The sequence below is a fragment of the Oncorhynchus masou genome, chromosome 11 (assembly GCF_036934945.1).
Source record: "Oncorhynchus masou masou isolate Uvic2021 chromosome 11, UVic_Omas_1.1, whole genome shotgun sequence".
NCBI classification, from domain to species: domain Eukaryota; kingdom Metazoa; phylum Chordata; class Actinopteri; order Salmoniformes; family Salmonidae; genus Oncorhynchus; species Oncorhynchus masou.
In genome coordinates, this window is record NC_088222.1 from 35,587,154 (window position 1) to 35,611,753 (window position 24,600).

General features: G+C 42.9%; 1 protein-coding gene across 4 annotated transcripts in view; it reads left to right on the forward strand.

The window, feature by feature from the left end:
* LOC135548594 (active breakpoint cluster region-related protein-like) overlaps positions 1-24,600 on the forward strand; it is a 229,614-nt gene that overhangs the window by 33,851 nt on the left and 171,163 nt on the right. The gene's annotated exons all lie outside the window — the stretch shown is intronic.

A 24,600-nucleotide genomic window follows, 5' to 3' on the forward strand; every position in this document is an offset into this window, starting at 1 on the left:
CAGGAGCACTGTTTTGCTCATTAATCTAAAGTGTGTGTGTGTGTGTGTGTGTACAGAGCTGTATATCACATTGAATCATTCAATTCATAAATTGAACTTGTATCTCATGATTTGAAACTGAATCGACTGAATATTGCATTTCGTTTCAAAATTTGATTTCAATTGAATATTCAAATGTAATATTTATGTGTTCAGTTTCAATATGGTAAATATTGCATTCATTGTCTTGGTATCAAGTTTACAAATGCATAAAAGTCTCATATTTTTAAAATAATGCAATATTCAGTTCAGTTTCAAATCATGAAATACAACTTGTGTGTTACACATTCAGAAACATGAAATTTGAATTAAATATCCTAATACACATTCAAAACAATGCAATTCTGCACTGAAATCACTCAAATTATCTTCCACCATTTGAAGAGCTCAAATCGGAGCATATTTAACCAACTTGGGCCGATAGACTCCGTGTTGATTGCAGAGAGAACGCCATGTACTTTTGTAACCAGGACACACGTGCTGATAGAGATGAATCCATTCCACTGGTTTTATCCATGTCGATGTTTCACTGTGGTCAGTGTCTTTATTGTACAGTTTCTGTGAATGGATGTTTTCTTTATCCTGTAAGTAGCCCAACCTACTACCTGCCAAAACACTGGTTTAGAACATGACTGTGATCATGAATTATCATGATTTAATGTATTTTTCCATTTCGGATTAGGATATTCTAAATATGTACAGAAGATGTAGTTTGTATTAACTCAGGATTCTATGGTGTGTGTGATTTGTACACTTGACTGGACAGTGATGGGAGCACTGATACATGCTGCCTGTAGAGCTACATTAACTGGGGAAAATGAGTCGTGACACACACACATTTAGATGAGTTACCCTTACGTGAGTGTGTCGTGATTCAGTCTTTTCTCAGAGAAGTAGAGATTAGGTTATGTAACAGCTTGTTGTTGTTTGTTCTGCTGTTTTCACTTAATCCGCCCCTTCTGGGGCTGACAGAGGAACTGTGGGAGCGATGGAGAAGAGCGGGGTTGGTGGAGGGGTTTTAGCAATTGGGTGGGGGGGCTAAGAGCATAAAGTACCATATTATCAGGCCAAATGGGTTTACCAAGGAAACGATCTGTTGGCGGCCAGGTAACGCTTTGTGTCTGACTTCATCTGAGAACCTGCCATGCTGGACACAGAGCATCACAAACAATGATGCAAATTATTATTATTTTTTTACAATTGTGTTCATTTTTCCCCCCTATTCCTTGGGGCAAGTTAGCCTACCTACTAAAATAGATGGAAAAATATAGACCACATTTGAAAGACATTATGAGACCGATGTTTGTCTAATAATGAATATGGGTCAGAGTGAAGTGCCGAGCAGCCAGTGATTGATTGAATGGTCTCCTTTGGCAGCAGCGCTGACAAAATAACACAATGAATGTGTCATTTACACGTCGCGTTCCCTTTGTGAATAGGTTAGACTGCAAACAAAGAACTTCCAATGAAGGAATATTAGCACAACAGGAGACCGTGTTGACTCAGATATCCCTAGACATTGTTAGATTATCTTGAGGGCTACTTCCATTATATTGAAGGCTATGCATGTTCCTTCCATTCATCTCTCCATCCTCCCTTTATAGTTGCTCCTCCTCTTATGGCTTGTCATGAGTTGAGAGACAGATCTAGTGGACAGGTGAGGGTGTTGGTCATGATGAATGTTGCAGTAAATCACACTCACGTTGTGGTGATATTTTGTACTCCAGTGTTTATTGGTTAGCTTCATTTACTGCACCAATCTTGGCCCGGCCAGCCAGGCCCCTCTGTGTCTAATGATAGTCAGTATGAAACATGACATGTTAACACAGAGTGGTGGGTAGTAGGAGGTACCCGAGGCGGTTCCACTGTCGCGCACTCTCATTGTCACACACACACACACACACACACTTATCACTCATTCATACAAATATCTTCCTCTCTCTTCAGAGAAAGTTCCAAGACGTCTCCCCTCCTCTGTCAGAGTCACCAGTCAGCTCAGAGACCAATTGTCTCTGACAGCTTACACATGCACTTGGACACTCCTTGGGTACAATACGATGCACAGCCAGACATGGCTGTACCAATATATAGCCTAGGCTAGCATTAGCAGCTTGTCATTTGTTGTAACTACCTGAATAGCTTGTTCTTGTAACAGTTAAATTGAATATGCTATTTCCATCCATATGAGCACTGGGAATGGTTTGTGTCTCGTCTCCAGTATTGTCCCTTGAGCTCGACGCCCAAGCCAACCGTACGGGTCCAGTATAATATATATTTAGAGACCTCTCCAGAAACATTCCCTAAACTACTGTAATGTCACGTTGATGCTGAAGCAAAACATCAAGGGATAGAGATTATGTAAGAGCCTTCAATATGGCAGCAGAGGACACACACATACCCCCATAATCCTAGTCACTGCAGGGAAGGCTAACTTGGGTTTTAGCGCCACACACTTATCAAGAGGCAGAGGGGGCAGATTGGCTGGCAGTGCCACTGTTGTGCCAGTTGTACAGCTACAGCCAGCTGCCTGTAGTGCGTCTGCCCGGACTGCCCACTGGGATGCCAGTCATCACGCCACTGGGATGCCAGGGTGCAGGCTAAATCAGGCCATCCTGGGTGGTTGTGTAGTAATATCACCTATTAGAGTCCCAGCAGAGGTTAATTTGTAATCCCTAGTACGTTACATGGTGTTTCGAGGTATTTTCAGATGTGAACATGCCACTGAGGTTTCATCTCCTTGTGGCTGCTGTTGAACTCTGATTCTGTACAATTATCCTATTGTCTTTGGCTGTAGCGATTTGAGTGGAGGCTTGTTTATGAAGCAGGGTTTGGAGCCTATGCAGTATGAGAGAAGCTTTCGAGCTACTGTATGTTAGGCTGATCTTGGGTTCAGTTAATACACTCCCCACAGGGTCATTCCATGTGAAAGTGGATGGAGTGCTGTGTGGCAATGAATGAGTGGGGCGGGAAGTTGGTTGGTTTCTGAAATGGGGACTAAGTGGCTTTCCAGTATAAAATATGGCTTAGCTTATGTCACCCTCAAACTGCTTTTGCTGCTACATTTGTCTCTCCTATAGAGGATGCAATACTAGGACTTAGGTCTGAGTGCCTCGTTATGAAGCCAATGTCCAGCCCACAATAGAAGTGCTAACATCAGCGGCCTACCTAATTATGAGCTTGTTCTGTGGGTTGAACTGAGTGGGTTGGTGCTAACATAGAGGGAATAGATCCTACTTCTAGGAGTTCGCCAAGAAAATAATGGGAGTCTCTGCAGCCCTATTTACGCCCATGTGTGGATCCATTGTGTTAGCAGCGCACTAGCCCCTGATGCTTAAAGGGCAGAGTGTTTAATGGTGGTTGTTAGAGTGTTTCTGGGCATCAGGATGTGTGTGTTTGGCTCGCAGGGATCAGCAAATGGGGAAAACAAAATGATTTTGGAGAGCTTCCCAGAAACTAGAGCGAAAGATGTGAAAGGGGGCAGAGAGGAGTGAGGGTAAAATAATACTAGCTGAAGGTGTATAGCGCATTCATCACATTCATTCCTGCAAAAATGATCTGAACGTATTGCTATCTCGGGAAAAGAACAGCCCCACTCCATATTGTGTTGTGGGGTGTGGGTCCAGATCAGTTGGTCCACTGCAGATGGACTGGAGCCTGATTGTGTTTCCAAACACATCAATCGGGTCCCGACCACAGAACAGATCCCTTGACGAGCTCGCCACACTGCCTATCATGTTTTAGATTGGGCCTCCACAGCCTTGAAAGGGACCTACAGCTCCCACAGTGGCTCTGAATTATGTTGAGGGGGTGTGATATATTGCGAATATACCACGGCTAAGGGCTGTTCTTACGCACGGCACAACGTTGAGTGTCTGGATACAGCACTTAGCCGTGGTATATTGGCCATAAACCACAACCCCCCCGAGGTGCCTTATTGCTATTATAAACTGGTTACCAACGTATTTAGAAGAGTAAAAATACATGTTTTGTCATACCCGTGGTATACGGTCTGATATACCACGGCTTTCAGACAATCAGCATTCGGAGCTCGAACCACCCAGTTTATCATGTCTGATTGTGAACTCCACCTCTGTTTGTGTACGGTATATTGGCTCTTACATTGATTTAGATAGACAAGATAATATGGATTTGAATAGATTTAGTTCCTACTGTGTAAAGCACGTCCATTACCCTCCGTTCCCTTTATCCTTTCTCAATTATTTTTAGAATCCTTCAAGCTCTGTCAAGTTGTTTATTGCTAGACAGCCGTTTTCAAGTCTTCCCATACATTTTCAAGCTGATTTAAGTCAAAACTGTAACTAGGCAACTCAGAAACATTCAAGGTTTTCTTGGTAAGTAACTCGAGTGTAGATTTGGCCTAGCATTTTATGTTAATGTCCTGCTGAAAGGGGGATTTGTCTCCCAGTGTCTGGTGGAAAGCAGTCGTCTGAACCAGGTTTTCCTCTAGAAGTTTGCCTGTGCTTAGCTCTATTCCTTTTCTTTTTATCGATCCCAAAAACTCCATAGTCCTTGCCGATGACAAGCATACTCATAACATGATGCAACCACCACCATGCTTGATAATAAAGAGTGAAGTGGTACTCTGTGTTGGATTTCCCCCAAACATAATGCTTTATATTCAGGACAAGAAGTTAATTTCTTTGCCACATTCTTTGCAGTATTACATTGGGGACTTATCGCAAACAGGATGCATGTTGTACAGGCTTCCTTCTTTTCACTTTGTCATTTAGTTTAGTATAGTTTCCTTCCTCTCCTTCCAAGCCATTCACCGTTTTGTCCTGAATACAAAGTTTTATGTTTTGGCCAAATCCAACACATTACTGGGTATGCTTGTAATCATTAAGGCCTGGGGAGTTTTTCAGTTAAAAATTAAATGGAAATGAAGCTTAGCACAGGTAAAATCCTAGAGGAAAGCCTTGTTCAGTCTGCTTTTTACCAGACACTGGGAGATGAATTCTCCTTTCAGCAGGACAATAACCTAAAACGCAAGACCAAATCTACACTGGAGTTACTTAACAAGATGACATTGAATGTTCCTGAGTGGCTGAGTTACAGTCGACTTAAATCTACTTGAAAATCTATGGCAAGACCTGAAAATGGTTGTTGATCATTGCTAGACACCCAACTTGATAGAGCTTGAAGGATTTTGATAAGATTAATGGGCTAATGTTGCAGAATCCAGGTGTGGAAAGCTCTTAGAGACTTACCCAGAAAGACTCACAGCTGTAATCGCTGTCAAAGGTGCTTCAAAGTATTGGCTCGGGTGTGAATACTTATGTAAATTTGATATTTCTGTGTTTTAATTTAAAAACGTGTTGTGTGTAGTGAGAAAATTCAGGCTGTAACAACAATGTAGAATCCGTAAGGGGTATGAATACTTTCCGAAGGCACTGTAATTCTATGTGTGGGATACAGAGATGGCAGTCATGAATAAATCATGGTAAACACCATTTATCGCACACAATTAATCCATGCAACTTATCTGACTTGTTTAGCACATTTCTACTCCTGAAGTTTAGGCTTTCCATAAGAGGTTGGATACTTATTGATTTAAGGCAGTTCAGCATTTCATTTTTTAATAATTTGTAAAAATGTATAAAAACTTAATTCCACTGTGACATTATGGGCTATTGTGTGAGTGTGTAGATCAGTGACACAAAATGTACATTTTAATATATTTTAACCGGCTGTAATTTCACAAAGTGGAAAAAGTTGAGGGGTGTGACTACTTCCTGAAGGTGCTGTAACTGTTCATTTGATTGAACGTAAAGCAATACGTAGCAGTACTGTGGTCTTGTAGGTGATGGCTCAGTGCATAGGGATAAAGAATGAGATGTGTTCTCCTCCAGCATCAGCCTCTGTCTCTTGTCCTGGATGTCTGTTTGTGCTGGTGCTTGGTGAGGAATGGGGCTGGGCCTTGTAATCTGTAGCACATCCCTTCCCATACTAAATCAACTGAAACAACAGGGCTTGGGGCATGTAATGTTGGTGCATGTGAGAAAGAAAATTAATGAGAGATTTAACCTCTTGAAACTCCCCATCCCGGATCCGGGATTGTGACTAAGCCTCAGGCTCATTAGCATAACGCAACGTTAACGATTTCTGAAAATCGCAAATAAAATTAAAATAATGCGTTTGCTCTCAAGCTTAGCCTTTTCTTAACAACACTGTCATCTCAGATTTTCAAAATATGCTTTTGAACCATAGAAATTGACTAATTTGTGTAAGAGTATGCAAAGCTAGCATAGCATTTTGTGTAGCATGTAGCACGCAACATTTTCACAAAAGCCAGATAACCAAATAAATAAAATCATTTACCTTTGAAGAGCTTCTGATGTTTTCAATGAGGAGACTCCCAGCCACATACCAAATGCGCAGTGTTTCCTGAAAGCGTCTGTGTGTAGGAGAAATCGTTCCGTTTTCTACATTGCGCCTGGCTACCGAAACGAACCGAAAATGCAGTCACCTACAACGTGAAACTTTTTCCGGATTAACTACATAATATCGACCGAAACATGGCAAACGTTGTTTGGAATCAATCCTCAAGGTGTTTTTTCACATATCTCTTCATTGACATGCAGTTCGTGGAAGCTTGCTTCTCTCTCTGTGCCCCATGGAAAAATACTGGCAGGTGACTTTTGCGCACCAATTTCGGCGCAGGACACCGGGCGGACACGTGGTAAATGTGGTCTCTTATGGTCAATCTTCCAACGATCTGCCTACAAATACGTCACAATGCTGCAGACACCTTGGGGAAACGACTGAAAGGGCAGACTCATTCCTCTTGCGTTCACAGCCATATAAGGAGATCATGAAAGACAGAGCCTCAAAAATCCTTGTCATTTCCTGGATGCCAAGTCATCTTGGTTTTGCCTGAAGCTCACGTTAAAGGGCACGCACAGAGAAGATATTTGTATTTCTGGACACGTCAGAGTGTTTTCTTTCGAACAGTAGCAATTATATGCATAGTGGAGCATCTTTTTGTGACAAAATATCTTGTTTAAAACGGGAACGTTTTTCTTCCAAAAATGAAATAGCGCCACCATAAGTGTAAGAGGTTAACTAAGGAGAGAGAGAGAAGGGAGAGAGGTTTAGGGAGTGGGGATTGAGTGGGAGAGGAGAGGTGGGAGAGGGGTTGCTGAGAGATGAGAATGGAAACAATCTCGGCGAATGAGAGGGAAACGGACACAGATCTATGGGCAATTTTATGGTTACGGAACACAAAACAAACATGAACTTTATGTGCAAGGACTTCTTTAACAATTTACACTGCCAATTTTACAAAAACACATTTACAGGAGGAACTGTGCAGATGCAAAGTTTGGTAACACAATTTCAGTAAAATCTCCTTCAGTTGTTTGTGACCACGTCTTCCCAAAAGATGTCTGCAGAAATAATGGGGTTGCAGACATCTATAACATGACACCTTGAGTTTGAAAAAATCTATTTTGGTTATTGAACTACAGTAAGTGAAGTGGATTTACACCCAGTAACAGAATTGCAGTAATGGAATTTCATCATGGGTCTCTGATCTGTACTACACAGAAGTGCATAATTATGGATATGAATGTCATTCTCTTCATGGTGATGTATCGTAAATATGGACACAAAGGTAGCAATATGTAATCCTTTAAGTGTGGGTATTATTCTACACACCTCTCTACTGTACAGTAGGGAGGGGAGAAGGAGTCAAGACTTGCTTTGACCACCAGAAAACAGAAAGAAAAAACAAACATTTGTGAGCTGAACATGACAGTATGCCAGGTGAAGGAGGGACAGTTGCAGGTGACCTGTGGTTTGTGACTACTACCTTCTCATTGTAGCCAATTCAATTGCAGAAATTCGGTTACCGATTTTGGTAAAATAATATTGAGTTTTAATCAATTAATAATTCATAAATTTGATATCAGTAAAAACACTAACGAAGTGGTAGGTCTACCTTTTACTTATCACTACTGTGAACTTTCATAATCCTCCATCAGGGAGAGAAATCAGAACATATCTTAAAGATGTGGGTTTTTAGTAACTGAATTTCAAGGCACATGGCAATGTCTTAAACTTAAAGAAAGCAGAAAAAAAGATCCTAAACTAAATGTTTATTAGTTTGCATTGATCTTTACTTCAGCATTGTGTCTTGATGCGTTTCTAATACTTTTTAAGACCCCTAAAATGTATTAGAAATGGGGGTAGTTGAGTGTATGAGTGGTGGTCTGGGGCTGGGCTCTGACTGTTACTATGGCTAGTAGAATATCTAGTCTAACCCTCAGGTGCTGGTGACCACAGCCTCCCGCCCCTACCCATCACAGACAGCCAATGACAGCACAGCAACACCACTCCCTCAACCAATGTGCTGGCTGCCTTGTTTACATGCTCCCGGAAGGCATGGCACGATTTAGTCATTCAGAGCAGTCTAGCGAAAGAGAGGAGGAGTAGTGGGGGGATAAGAGGAGGAGTAGTGGGGGGATAAGAGAGGAGGAGTAGGGGGGGATAAGAGAGGAGGAGTAGTGGGGGGGGGATAAGAGAGGAGGAGTAGTGGGGGGGATAAGAGAGGAGGAGTAGTGGGGGGGATAAGAGGAGGAGTAGTGGGGGGGATAAGAGAGGAGGAGTAGTGGGGGGGATAAGAGAGGGAGGGGTAGGGGTAGGGGGGGATAAGAGAGGAGGGGTAGTGGGGGGGGGGGGATAAGAGAGGGGGGGTAGTGGGGGGGAAAAGAGAGGAGGGGTAGTGGGGGGAAAAGAGAGGAGGGGTAGTGGGGGGGATAAGAGAGGAGGAGGAGTAGTGGGGGGGATAAGAGAGGAGGAGGAGTAGTGGGGGGATAAGAGAGGAGGAGGAGTAGTGGGGGGGATAAGAGAGGAGGAGGAGTAGTGGGGGGATAAGAGAGGAGGAGGAGTAGTGGGGGGGATAAGAGAGGAGGAGGAGTAGTGGGGGGGGATAAGAGAGGAGGAGGAGTAGTGGGGGGGGATAAGAGAGGAGGAGGAGTAGTGGGGGGATAAGAGAGGAGGAGGAGGAGTGGGGGGGATAAGAGAGGAGGAGGAGTAGTGGGGGGGATAAGAGAGGAGGAGGAGTAGTGGGGGGGATAAAGGAGGAGGAGTAGTGGGGGGGGGATAAGAGAGGAGGGGGAGTAGTGGGGGGGATAAGAGGAGGAGGAGTAGTGGGGGGATAAGAGAGGAGGAGGAGTAGTGGGGGGATAAGAGAGGAGGAGGAGTAGTGGGGGGGATAAGAGAGGGGGTTAGCTTTCTCCTTCATTAAGACTTGAGGCCCGATAACCTCTAGGGTCCGGATTCACAAAACCTTCTTAAGAAATGTCTTAATTGCCAGTTTTTCCTTAAGTATAGACTTATGAAGAAAGTTAAGCCAAATTGCTATTCCTCAATTAAGTTATTGGAAATATTCTTAATTCTCCCCCCCCTAAGAAAATAGTTGAAGAAATTGGATTCTTGAAAATGTTTTAGGATTTCTTCTTGGAAATGTACTTAACATTAGAACAGCTCAACCCTTGTCTTGTGACGAATGGATACTTTTGTAACCATGAACATTTTTCATGCGCCACTGTGACAAACAGTTGGCTACCGGACATTTAAACACAGCAAGAAAACAAATTAAATGCGCATTATCTAGCTAGCTAGTAATTAACAATATATTACAATATTCAAGAAGTATTAAATAACTAGCGTTCACTCGCCAATTTGCAAAGAAGAACTTGGCTAACGTTAACGTTGTTAGCAATGTCGTTACGCGTTAGCTAGCAAACGTAGGTACCTAATTTACCGGTCGTGCAGTCCCTCTACCACCATCGTCTCTTACCATGTACAACGCCTTCTCCACCAGCTAGTCCACATGAATGATCTCTCAGCTCCCGTCTTCTTAGCAGCCGACTTGATGTCGGACCACTTTTTTACGGCATCATCACTGTCCCTTGCCATACCTCCGACGCCAGAGACCTACTTTGCCACTCTCGCCCATCCTCTCTTTTTGGTCTCTGCAGTTTTTGGAGTGTCCCTAACAGCAACCTTTTCCTGGCTGCTATTTCCTCCACCATCACTTCAAGCTCTTGTTTGCGGAAGTTTTTATTGTGCTTTTCATGGTTATCCATTTTTGTTTTTGATATAGCTAGTCTGAAGACTATAATGTGTGAAACAATTACGTTTGTTTTTGTGCATAAAGGGTTTGAGCCCCCCCCCCTAAATTACAATAATCTAGAGCCATATAGCAGATAAATGTAATAAAATGGAAATATGAACACTTTATTATAGTGGGCCAAATCCTATCATCCTTATAAACATAGGTATATTTATTGGTTTCAATGTCAATGCCACAAAATAAGATATTTACCAAGTTCATAAAACTATGAATTACTAAGAACATTTTGAGAACGATCTGATTAACTTTTTCCCCCTTGAAATCCTTGAACTCCGTTTTTTCATAAATAATGTTATTTGAATCGGGCCTCATGACTGAATGGGAGCTGGGGCCAGACAGACAGACACAGGTGAACAAACACAGACTGTTCAATAGGAGATCAAACTATCCATTAAGGCCGTTTTATTAGACACTAGATTTATTATGTGGAAAGCAAACTACCTATCTGTCACTATTTGATTAGTTTGTTTGATCCCAGCTGTGACACCTTTAAACCAAATACCCATTAAACTGCTAATTTGAGTTCCTTGTTTTTTTTCTGTGTGATTAAAGATTGAAACGGTATGGAGTGCCCTTCCCTTTCCCCTGTAGGTACACTCTCTCCCTCACCACTCGTCTCCCTGAGGTGTCTGTCTCTTGGCTCTTTGCCAGGTGGTGTTACAGTATTTATGTGAGGTAACAAAATGGCTTCTCATCTTCTACGGGTTTAAGAGAAAGACTGTGTCTACTCTCAAAAGTTCAGCTCGCTCACATAGAGAGAGAAGCATAATTATTGTCCAGATTAAGGCCAGCAAATGACTGGTATTTCTACTGTAGGGCAATTCCACAGTAAGGGAATTAAGCTTTGACTCAGATTTTTTTCTTAAAAATGTATGCCAAACAAAAAACATTGATTTCAAACTTTAACAAACCATACAACTCTATGCACAAGGACATTTTTAATAATTAATACAAAACATTTCACAAAAACATGTTTACTGAAAGAACTGTGCAGATGCAACGTTTGCTAACAGAATTACGGTAAAATGTCCCTCTTTTTTTTATTTTTTTTACGACCACATTTTCCAAAAACTCCAAAAGAATGGAGTGTTGGCTATAACATGACACCTTGAGTTTGATAACCTACTGTAGTTCAAATACACTTCAAGTGGATTTACTGTAACGGAATTAGATCATGGTGATGTATCCTGAATAGTCCTGTGTGGCTCAGTCGGTAGAGCATGGCGCTTGCAACGCCAAGCGTCGTGGGTTCGATTCCCGCTGGGGCCACCCATATGTAAAAGTAGTGGCCCCAGCCGACTTGTAAGTCGCTTTGGACAAAAGCGTCTGCTAAATGGGATATATATTATTATTATTATTATATTATTACACAAAGGTAGAAATATGCAATATGCTGCTTTTGCATATTTGGGTGTTCTACAAAGTGGCTGTTAAAATGAGCTCTGCCCCCAAACAATACCACATTTGGTCATCAATATTTCACAAGTTCGGACATCACAGTAGAGTTCAGTAGAGTACAGTAAAGTAGATATGTTCAGTAGAGTACAGTACATTATACTGTGCTCTACTGTACTCCACTTTACAGTACTGTGCTTTACTGTACTGTGACGTCTGAACTTGTGAAACAGACATCTATGATGATCCAGCCAGGATTGGTCTGACCACATTTCACCTACTTTTCAACGTTAATGGACGTCCGGTGTCGGTCAGTACGTGAGGATGCTTGTTAGAGTAAATGGAAAGCGGGTAGGTGCCGGGAGACGTACCATTAACTGGAGAGAGAGAAGAGAGCGGCAGCTAGAGGGAGAGTGGGTGAGAGGGAGGGGTTGTCCAGATTTTCAGTCTTGCTTTGAACTCCAGAAGACAGAAAGAGAAAAAAAACAACAGTTATAATTTGAACATAACAGTAGGCCACTGGATGGGAAAACAGTAGCAGGTGACCCAACTGTGTTTTGTGACTACTATGATTTCCCATTGTAGCCAATTCAATTGCATAGATTTTTAGGTAATTCCGTTACTGATTTGGTAAATGAATTACGAGTTTTAATCACTTGATAATTCATAAAAGATCTTGATATCAGTAAAAACACTAACTAATTGGTAGGTCTACCTTTTACTTGTTACATTACATTACATTTAAGTCATTTAGCAGACGCTCTTATCCAGAGCGACTTACTCCTGTGAACTTTCTTAATCCTCCCTCATGAGGGAGAGATCAGAAAATATCTTAAAGATATGTGAGTTTTTGAACGGAATTACAAAGCACAAGGCAAAGTTTTGTGAAACTTACAGAAAGCAAATGATTTATCCAAAACTAAATATAACAATCAACCATTTATGCATTGAGTTTGTTTGATGCTTTAAGCGAACTGCACATTTTCTTGGAACAGTTTTATTTAATTTAGAAGAACGTCTTCTCAATCATTGTCATGTGGTTAATCAAAATAAAAAAGATACAAACCTAAAAAGAAAATTGTATTGCCAATTATGTAAAAATAGCCTATAAAGCCATCAAATAAAAACATTGCAGCCTGGAGGAAAATATCCTGATTTAAAAATAAAAAAATCTCCTTTAAATCACATTGGCTATGCATAGCCTTTCGACAATGAACTTGACACATTGAATCAACTATTAACTTGGGTGTGGCCTGAAGCTCCTTGCAACATGGTATAAAATATTCTGTGCCCTCAGTTTCCCCAGCCAGTGAGCTCGGGACAGACACAGCTGTAGGCTATTTGCGCAAGGGAATAGAAGTAATCAGGTCGGCCTATTTTATGACGTTTCCACTGGATCAAAGCATGACGTTTTTCCCTTTCACGCTGAGTGGTTATCAAAAGGGAGAGAGCTGGAAAGATTTGTCAAATACTTTAAGGAACTATTGTCATTCTCAATGGATGTAAAAACAGACTTAGTTTGCTTGCTGTTTGAGGAGAAGAAAACATTACTTTGAGAAGCTCCACAGCTCATTTGTGGTGGTGCGTTCTATGGGTAATCAGGTGCACATCCTTACTGCACATTGGCAGGAGTGCTCCAAACAAAATACAATGACCAAATTGACAAAACTTGTACATGGAATGAAATAAACCTCAACTTGTTTCTCACAAGTGTAGCATAAGTAGTGCGCAATGCAAACATGTCCACTCCGAAAATGAGAATGGTAAGACTGGAATAATTATATATTGAATGCATTAACAGACATTACCTTAACCAAACAAAGATTGTAGAGTCAAGATTATTGGAATTAATGGTAAATGTACTGCTGGTGATTATATGTAATGGGGAATTGATAGACATTAACAATCAAACGCAAACAATTCACACTATGAAACAATGAATGTGCACAAATTGACAGGAGAGCTCATTCTGGAGAGAGACGTGCATTGTGCAGCCACACTCCACTTCTTCTTGGACGGTGCCATCCTCACGGCCTCCGCAATGGATTAGTTCACTGAGATGGACATGAGTAAGACCGGTGTCTCGTGGGCCTTTAAAAAATCTTGGTCGACCAACAACCTATTGACAACAACCTATTGGGCTCAGCCCTAATATGGCTAAATAAAAAAAGACTTGGCTTTCATTTGACACCAGATTTGAAATGCTCCTATGAACTTCACATGTTGGTGCTCATGGGTCCTTTTTACATGGAAATTCCCTTTAGGACTGCTGTTCAGTGTCTCTCTCTCTTTCTCACTCACTCTCTCCCAAGCACCGTGTTTTATGTCGTGACCTATTATGGAAAGAGTAAATCCTGGATTGTACATTATGGCAACCCCCTCACTCCCTCTACCCCATATTGTTCTTCCCCATTAAAATAAAGGTGAAATCTCTTTTGGTCTCTTTCTCTCTCTTGTTCTCCGGCTGTCTCTGTTTCAGAGTAAGAGAGGTGGAGGAATCATTTGACTGTTGCACCTGATTCACCTACATCAGTATTCTGTACTGGAGAGCTTAGGGAGAGACTGTTAGATATGTCAAATTTGGAGGGAGAGAGAAAGAGCAAGCGAGAGGGAGATGGTAGGGGTCACACGAATGATATTTTCTCTGTTTGATTTGGAGTGTGCGTGCTTGGTAGTCTCTGATTTGAATACAGAGAGAAGCAGCTATCGGTGAGATTTTGTTCTGTCATTCCAGCATGTAGAGAAACTTCCATCAAGCTTGATTGTCAGATTGTCAAGGTTGGGATGATATCGCTGCTGTCAGACAATCTGCTACAAACAAACAAACAAACGGCGTACTATCCTCGTAGTCTTGCTTTAGACAGGATACGTGGTGTTCCTGTTCAGCAGGATAGCTTGTGTTCATTCTGTCTGACTGACAAATGACAAAACAGTAGCTTTAGCATTATTCTAATAGAACCAAAGCTTCTTTTAAAAGACATTCTCAGCCTCATTTCCCTATCTGCTCACACCTGTGCAGGTCATCAAATCCGGTCCTCCTCCTCTCCTCCAGTGCAGAGTGAGTGCAGTTCACTCTATTTTCTGTGAAGAATACTGATGTATGGATGTGGTGGCTGGATGGACATTACATAACCCACACCCACACTCTCTCTCTCTCTCTCTTCAAACTCTCTCTTTACACACACATTCCTCAGGGCTTACATTAGAGAGGACAGTAAATGCCTCGTGCAGTAGGCTCTGTCAAGGTCTGTCATGGGGCGTGAGCTGGCCCTGTCATACTAGGGGCTTATTCAGTGGGATGCAATGGTACTCAGCATTGTTATAGGCTCTCACACACACACCTACACACTCATGTACTGTGCGTGGGAGTGTGTTGGCAAGGAGTAGGCAGTGATATATCACCCACCCACCTGTGTAGGGCCAAAGGGAGAGAATGGGCAGATGGATATTATTTTACCACTTGCTGGGACGTGGGGGAGGTGTGTGTATATGCTTGCCTTGGGCGGTATACCAAGGTATTTGGAAATGGGATGGTTTTTCAATTCCGTTGAAATATCTTTATTTTTTTCAATCAATTTAAATATTTGTAGCTACTATTTTATTTTTTTTAAAGCAGATTGTGTTCTTCATTTCACCTGTCACATTATTTTACATTATGAAGCTTACCCTGTCATGTGTTTGTAAGTAGCACATCTGGAGAAAGCAGGAGAAGGTGAGTCCAGCTGTGCATTGAGGTTGTTTTATAGTGATCGTCAAATGTGTTTTTTTGCTTTAATAGAGTGATCAGGGATGTGCAACTATAGTTTCACTTCACAGAAAATATATTAGTGCCACATATATTAGGCAGAAAATAGCATCATGTTCATCCAATGACAGTAGAAGTGTTACGCTACAGTGTGGCAAAAAAGTATTTAGTCAGCCACCAATTGTGCAAGTTCTCCCACTTAAAAAGATGAGAGGCCTGTAATTTTCATCATAGGTTCATTTCAACTATGACAGACAAAATGAGAAAAAAAAAATCCAGAAAATCACATTGTAGGATTTTTAATGAATTTATTTGCAAATTATGGTGGAAAATAAGTATTTGGTCAATAACAAAAGTTTATCTCAATACTTTGTTATATACCCTTTGTTGGCAATGACAGAGGTCATTGACAGAGGTCTTGGCTGCTATTTTGTTTCTCTCATGATGTCAAGCAAGGAGGCACTGAGTTTGACGGTAGGCCTTGAAACACATCCACAGGTACACCTCCAATTGAGTCAAATGATGTCAATTAGCCTATCAGAGGCTTCCTAAAGCAGTGACATCATTGTCTGGAATTTTAACAAGTGTTCAAAGGCACAGTCAACTTAGTGTATGTAAACTTCTGACCCAGTGGAATTGTGATACAGTGAATTATAAGTGAAATAATCTCTGTAAACAATTGATGGAAAAATTACTTGTCATGCACAATGTAGATGTGCTAACCGACTTTCCAAAGCTATAGTTTGTTAACAAGAAATTTGTGGAATTGTTGAATGTAAACTTCCGACTTCAACTGTATTTATTTTGAATGTTTATCATAGAAAGAAGGTAGCTAGCTACAATTCTTAATGTTTTGATTAAAGTTCATTTGCATTTTACCAGAGAAAAATAGCCTGGCTCCACTGGACAAAGTACTGTCCGACACATTGGTGTCAGAGGAAACAAGAAGCAGGCAGGCCTGTTGCCCTAATTACTCCAGAGTCCAAACAGACACAGCGTGTACACATGCTTCTCCAAAGCCAGCACTGTTCTTCCTTCAGACAAGCATGCATCAACTTTTTGTTCATTTCCACAATTTCTCTTTTTCACATTATTTTGTAATTGTCCAAACATACCAAAAATTACATTCTATATTTTCTACCTAATATATGTAAAACTTTATTGGCTGGATTGCCAGTCTTTGCAAGTTGTTTATTTTGCACTCATTAGCATGTTTTACCTAGCAGCCTTCATGGAAATTCGCTATTATTTGTGCACATTTTGTTAGCCCATTGGGCATCTATTACCAGATTGCTTTCTTTGCGTTTTTGGCACCCCCGTGTATACTAAGACGGTAATAACGTAAATTGAGGACGGGTATGACGATCTGATCATCTGGATACCGCCCAAACCTTGTGTGTGTGTTTGTGTGCACATCCTAATCTTTGCAACCCAAATAACTATAATCGCGTAGTACCTACCTCACCGGGGTGGCCAGCTGATTAGCATGTACAGCGCTGGGTGCCATGGTAACAGCGGCGGTTGGTGGTAGTTGATGTATGCATGTGGCATTTGAGAAGGAGGGGGGGTCCTTATCTCTCTCTACAGGCATACGGCTGAACAGCCTCATCTGATGATGAGAAACCTGTTCCTGCTTCTGTAATTTCCTCTGTTTTGTTCCTTCGCTTCCATTAAACACAGCACTTTGGGGCCTCCCAAGTGGCGCTGCGGACTAGCATGCTGACCAGACCATCGCCATGTTGATTTTGTCCACCCACACAAGACGCGATCAGGACACGCAGGTTGAAATATGAAAACGAACTCTGATCCAATTATATTGATTTGGGGACCAGTCGATAAGCAACTATTTCTGGCAATTTAGCTAACTAGCTTGCAGTTGCAAGCTAATTTATCCTCGGATATAAACATTGGGGTTGTTATTTTACCTGAAATGCACAAGGTCCTCTACTATACAATTTAATATACAGATAAAAGGGTAAACAGAATTCATTTCTAGTAATCTCTCCTCCTTCAGGCTTCTTCTTCTTCTTTAGACTTTATATGGTGGTTGGCAACTAACTTCAAGGTGAATTACCACCACCAACTGGACTGGAGTGTGGACCTCAATTCATCATTCAATTACCCACGTGGGTATATGCTCCTAAACACCGATGGGAGAGGCGGGGCTTGCAGTGCATCAAGCGCCACAAATAGAACCAAGTTCTATTTTTAGCGGCAGGCTATGCAGATGCTAGTTGATGCGCACATGCAGTGTGTGTGCAATGCTTGAACAATATGTAGGTGTGAAATTTATTTTGCGACGCGAGTGGTATGGTCAGCATTTAAGGCACTGCACCGCAGTGCTAGAGGCGTCACTACAGACCTGGGTTCGAGTCCTGGTTGTATCACAACCGGCAGGGATCTGGAGTCCTATAGGGCGGCGCACAATTGGCCCAGCATCGTCCGAGTTAGGGGAGGGTTTGGCCGGAGGGCTTTACTTGGATCATCGCACTCTAGCGACTCCGTGCGCCTGCGGGCTAGCCAAATGCACAGGTCTTGCATAACCAGGTCTAATGTAAAGGGCTTCCATGTAAAATAATATTCAAATGTAATGCTCAGCCAGCTCCATGAATTGGTATCTCTCTCCTTTCTTGCGTGCCTGAACCGCTCTTCCAGGCACTTCCAGAGGATCTGCACAGCACATGTGAGTGTGGTTGTCTGTGTGTATTGATTAATGCATAAACCTGATTGATCTCTGCGGTCTCTACTGTACTCTCTCAATGGACAAATCGGTGCCTTTTAGTTAAGCCGGGGGTGGGCAACTAGTGTCCTGGAGAGCCGCAGGGTGTTCAGGCTTTTGTTCCAGACTGGCACTAACACACCCGATTTCATGTGTGCAAAATGAGCTGGATGATGTTCATAGCAGCCCTCAAGTTGAGCTAATTACCACCGTGACATAACACTCAAATCAGCAGCCTCTAAGGTGGAGGGCTATTTAACAGTGTGATGGCCTTAAGATAGGTGTTTTTCAGTCTCTCGGTCCCAGCTTTGATGCACCTGTACTGACCTCACCTTCTGGATGATAGTGGGGTGAACAGGCCGCAGCTCGGGTGGTTGATGTCCTTGATGATCTTTTTGGTCTTCCTGTGACGTCGGGTGCTGTAGGTGTCCTGGAGGGCAGGCAGTGTGCCCCCGGTGATGCGTTGGGCAGACCGCACCACCCTCTGGAGACCCCTGCGGTTGTGGGCGGTGCAGTTGCCGTACCAGGTGGTGAAACAGCCTGACAGCATCTGTAAAAGTTTGATGGTCTTAGGGGCCAAGACTAATTTCTTCAGCCCCATGAGGTTGAAGAGGCGCTGTTGCCTTCACCACACTGTCTGTGTGGGTGGACCATTTCAGATTGTACGCTGAGGAACTTGAAGCTTTTCACCTTCTCTGTGGTCCCATTGATGTGGATGGGGGCGTGCTCCCTCTGCCACAAGTCCACGGTCTGCTCCTTCGTTTTATTGCGAGAGGTTATTTTCCTGGCACCACTCCGCCAGGGCCCTCCCATCCTTCCCTGTAGGCTGTCTTGTCATTGTTGGTAATCAGACCTACTACTGTTGTATCGTCTGCAAACTTGATGATGGAGGTGTGCGTGGCCATGCAGTCATGGGTGAACAGGGACCCCTGTGTTGAGGATCAGTGTCGTGGAGGTGTTGTTTCCTACAGTCACCACCTGGGGGAGGCCCGTCAGGAAGTTCAAGACCCAGTTGCACAAGGCGTGGTTCAGACCCGGGGCCCCAAGCTTAATGATGTGCTTGGCAGGTACTATGCTGATGAATGCTAAGCTGTCGTCAATGAACAGTATTCCTCTGGTCCAGGTATTTCTCTGGTCCAGATGGGATAGGGCAGTGTGGATCTATTGGTGTGGTATGCACATTGAAGTGGGTCTAGGGTGTCCGGTAAGGTGTAGGTGATATGATCCTTAACCAGCCTTTTCAAAGCACTTCATAATAGAGGTTGACCGATTTATGATTTTTCAACGCCGATACCGATTATTTGAGGACCAAAAAAGCTGATTTTATTTATTTTTATTTATTTGTAATAATGACAATTACAACAATACTGAATGAACACTTATTTTAACTTAATATAACACATCATTAAAATATATTTAGCCGCAAACAAATAATGAAACATGTTCAATTCGGTTTAAATAATGCAAAAATAAAGTGTTGGAGAAGAAAAGTAAAAGTGCAATATGTGCCATGTAAGAAAACTAACGTTAACAATCCTTGCTCAGAACATGAGAACATATGAAAGCTGGTGGTTCCTTTTAACATGAGTCTTCACTATTCCCAGGTAAGACATTTTAGGTTGTAGTTATTATAGGAATTATAGGACTATTTTCCTCTATACCATTTGTATTTCATTAACCTTTGACTATTGGATGTTCTTATATGCACTTTAGTATTGCCAGTGTAACAGTATAGCTTCCGTCCCTCTCCTCGCTCCTACCTGGGCTCAAACCAGGAACACAATGACAACAGCCACCCTCAAAGCAGCGTTACACATGCAGAGCAAGGGAAACAACCACTCCAAGGCTCAGAACGAGCGAGTGACGTTTGAAACGCTATTAGCGCGTGCTAACTAGCCAGCCATTTCACTTCGGTTACACCAGCCTCATCTCGGGAGTTGATATGCTTGAAGTCATAAACAGCGCAATGCTTGACGCACAACGAAGAGCTGCTGGCAAAACGCACGAAAGTGCTGTTTGAATTAATGTTTACTCGTCTGCTTCTGCCTTTCACCGCTCAGTCAGATACTTAGATACTTGTATGCTTGTATGCTCTGTCAGATTATACGCAATGCATGATCATCAACCATGTGTAGTTAACTAGTGATTATGATTGATTGTTTTTTAAGTTTAATGCTAGCTAGCAACTTACCTTGGCTTACTGCATTCGCGTAACAGGCAGTCTCCTTGTGGAGTGCAACGAAAGAGAGGCAGGTCGTTATTGCGTTGGACTAGTTAACTATAATGTTGCAAGATTGGAGCCCCAGAGCTGAGAAGGTGAAAATCTGTCGTTCTGCCCCTGAACAGGCAGTTAACCCACCGTTCCTAGGCCATCATTGAAAATAAGAATGTGTTCTTAACTGACTTGCCTAGTTAAATAAAGATTAAATAAAGGTGTAAAATACCGATTTCCAATTGTTATGAAAACTTGAAGTCGGCCCTAATTAATCTGCCATTCCGATTAATCGGTCAACCTCTACTTTATAATGACAAGTGAGTGCTATGGGGCGATAGTCATTTAGTTTAGTTACCTTTGCTTTCTACAAGAACAATAGTGGACATCTTGAAGCAAGTGGGGACAGCAGACTGGGATAGGGAGAGATTGAATATGTCTGTTAACACTCCACCCAGGTGGTCTCTCTCTGTACTGATGTTTTTTCTTTTTGATTGCCTTATGTAGGGAAAAACTACACTGTTTGAAATCAACCATATTCCTACTCACCTTGCCGTGGTTAAATGCGGTGGTTCGTGCTTTCAGTTTTGCGTCAATGTTACCATTTTGCCACGGTTTTTGGTTGAGTAGGTTTTAATAGTCACAGTGGGAACAACATCCCTTATACACTTCCTGATGGACTCCATCACCGTATCCGTGTTTACGTCAATGAGAGTTTCTGAAGCGTGAGTACTGTAGGCAATATTATTTAATAGAACTTCGGTAGTGTTTTCCATTGTGCTTTGTTAAAATCCCCAGCTACAATAAATGCGACCTCAGGATATGTTTCCAGTTTGCAAAAAGCCCAGTGTAGATCCTTGAGGGCTGTCGTGGTTTCGGCTTGAGGGGGACTATACACTGCTATGACTATAACCAAAGATAATTCTCTTGGGAGGTCATACCATTGGCTTTTGAACAAAATAACTTACGTTTCTGTAGTTTATCACAATCACACCATGAGTAGTTAATCATGAATCAAGCACCACTGCCTTTCTTCTTCCCGGAGAGTTCTTTATTCCTGTCTGCGCGATGAACTGAGAATCCAGCTGGCTGTATGGACGGGGACCGTATACCCAGTTAGAGACATGATTCTGTGAAACAGAGTATGTTACAGTCCTTGGTGTCTCTGTGGAAGGAGATCCTTGCCCTGACCATCTACTTTATTGTCCAGGGACTGAACATTAGCGAGTAATATACTCTGAAGCGGTGGATGCTGTGCAAGCTTCCTGGGTCGGTCCACTCCTAATACCTCTTCTCTGCCCGGCGGCGCCTTGGCGCAGCCTCTGGGTTAAGTAAAATTGCCCTGGGGGGTACGAACAAAGGATCCGGATTTGGGAAAGTTGTATTTCTGGTCTTAACACGGGGGAGTTAGCGCTCCTCTGGTATCCAAAAGTAATTTCCGGCTGTATGTAATAACACAAAAAACATTCTGGGCTAATAATGTAAGAAATAACTTCAAAGTTGCTTGGGAGCTAGAAGCAGAGCTGCCATGTATGTCAGCACCATTTTGTCTGTGTATCAGTTGATTAAATTACGTTAAAAGGATCTCAGTATGCCTGCTATTTTCTGGAGGCATTGGGCTGTTGCTGTGTAGGAGCTATATAATGTTTGTTTCAACCCTGTCTGGCCATGTTGTTTATGAACATCACTTAGCACCCTGCCTTGTGCTGCACTGTATGGAGCGAGGCCTTAATAAATACTTTAATTTCCCCAGTGTCACGTTGTGATTGACTGCCAGCCCAGCACACGACAGTGGGAAGCACAAAGGTCTGCATGTACACAGTGACATGCACAGGCAACACTTAAATCCACTATGGCGTATTGTCATCATCGATCACGCCTGTAAATGCTCTAATCTCACAGGGACCTGGATGTACATTGAGCCTGCTCTCTTTCGCTCTCTCTCTTTTTCTCTCTCGTCAGCAGTGTGTTTCAGAATATGGCTCTGTTGTAGTGTGGGTCCTATTTTGAGAGAACTGTCCTGTTTTTGGAGAGGTGCACAGGGTGTTGTTGTAGAATATCTTGTCAACAGTCCAGCACAAACACACTCACACAGGCGAATGCACAGTCATTCATATTTCTCTCGTAATGACCTCCCCGAATAAAAACCAAGGTGCAATATGGCCCCCTTGAGGTCTTCTCCAGATGAGACCATACACTCCACCTCTCCACTGGGGAACAGTGTGTGTGTCCTGTTCTTACCTGTTGCTAAAGATGAAACTGAACAAAAAGCTCTACCAGTGCCAGCTGCAGGGTTCGGTTCTGGCTGCCAGGGGTTATGTAACCACCTCCCACCAAAGAACACTGCAGAAAGGTGCTGAGACAGCCAGGCAGGAGAAACGTGCTGATAGGGTTTGTTTGCTCTGCTCACTGCCGAAGTGAAACTTGCAGGAAAGTTACTGCACTGTAGTCGGACAGATTTTTCAATCATGAACACATGCTGTTGATACGGACATGGAGAGAGTAGGAGAAGTGTGTGTGCGTGCGATATGAATGACCAATACGTGTCAGAGCAGTGCCGAGTTAAAATAGCTGCGAGTCCACAGAGTGACTGACTTTTTTACAAAAAGACACACACACACACACACACACACACACAGCACATGCACTTCTCCTTCCCTAGAACATCCCACAACAACACACCACTGCTGATGGCTGACACCCACCCACACAGAATATCAACACATGAAAATCAGATGAACCATGTGATGTATAGTAACATCCCTTTTTTCTTTGTCAGTTCAAATGCAGCCTCAAGCTTTTCCTTCCTCGATACAGTGCTGTCATTGATGGAGGTGATGTGCACCAGATATGTCTTCTGTCTGTGTACTTGCTCATGTGATGGCTCTCCCTGTCACTCTGCATCATCCTGTGGAGAGCTGAGCTGTGACGTATGTGTTAGCAGTCTCTCTGGTCCACTCACCCATCCCCATTACACCACCACACAGCCACATCCCAGCCAGCCTCTCATATGAGTTCAATACCAGTCTCATGACTGTGTGTGGTGGGGGCTGACAAACCCCTTGAAGTGTAAAACTATTATATGCCAAATGTTGTGCTTAAGGTGATGAAGTGACAGAATAGTGGTTCATACCAGCCATTTTGGCTCTAGTCTAGTGTCATCATGAGTGGTAGGCCGGCCTCGGGTTAGCCCAAGATGTCTATTCTGACCCTGATGCAGCTTCAGAGCAGAGCTCACAGTCAGCAAGATGCCTACGTTGGTATGGGAACATAGGGGGGGACAAGGCAGCCCCATCGGTCAATGTTTTCACACCCATTTAAAACGTGTCTGTCTCAGCTGCCTCCAGGGAAAGGGGTGATGAATATTCTCTACAACCCAAAGGGCCAGCCCTAACTGCATCAATCCGCCATGTCTGTCTGTTTGCCCTTTTCTTGTGGCAGGTCACAGGTCACAAATCTTGCTGTTGTGATTGCACACTGTGTTATTTCACCCAATAGATATGGGAATTTTCAAATACTCTGTGGATCTGTGTAATCTGAGGGAAGTAACTCAGCAAAAAAAGAGACATCCCTTTTTCAGGACCCTGTCTTTCAAAGATAATTTGTAAACATCTAAACTTCACAGATCTTCATTGTAAGGGGTTTAAACAATGTTGCCCATGCTTGTTCAATGACCCATATACAATTAATGAACAATGTACCTGTGGAACGGTCATTAAGACATGAACAGCAATTAAGGTCACAGTTATGAAAACTTAGGACACTAAAGAGGCCTTTCTACTGACTCAGAAAAACACAAATAAAGATGCCCAGGGTCCATGCTCATCTGCGTGAACGTGCCTTAGACATGCTGCAAGGAGGCATGAGGACTGCAGATGTGGCTAGGGCAATAAATTGCAATGTCCGTACTGTGAGATGCCTAAGACAGCCCTACAGGAAGACAGGATGGAAAGCTGATCATCCTCGCAGTGGCAGGCCACGTGTAACAACACCTGCAAAGGATCGGTACATCCAAACATCATAGCTGCGGGACAGGTACAGGATGGTAACAACAACTGCCCGAGTTACACCAGGAACGAACAACCCCTCCATCAGTGCTCAGACTGTCCGCAATAGGCTGAGCGAGGCTGGACTGAGTGCTTGTAGGTCTGTTGTAAGGCAGGTCCTCACCAGACATCACCGGCAACAATGTCACCTATGGGCACAAACCCACCGTCGCTGGACCAGACAGGACTGGCAAAAAGTGCTCTTCACTGACGAGTCGCGGTTTTGTCTCACCAGGGGTGATGGTCGAATTCGCGTTTATCGTAGAAGGAATGAGCGTTACACCA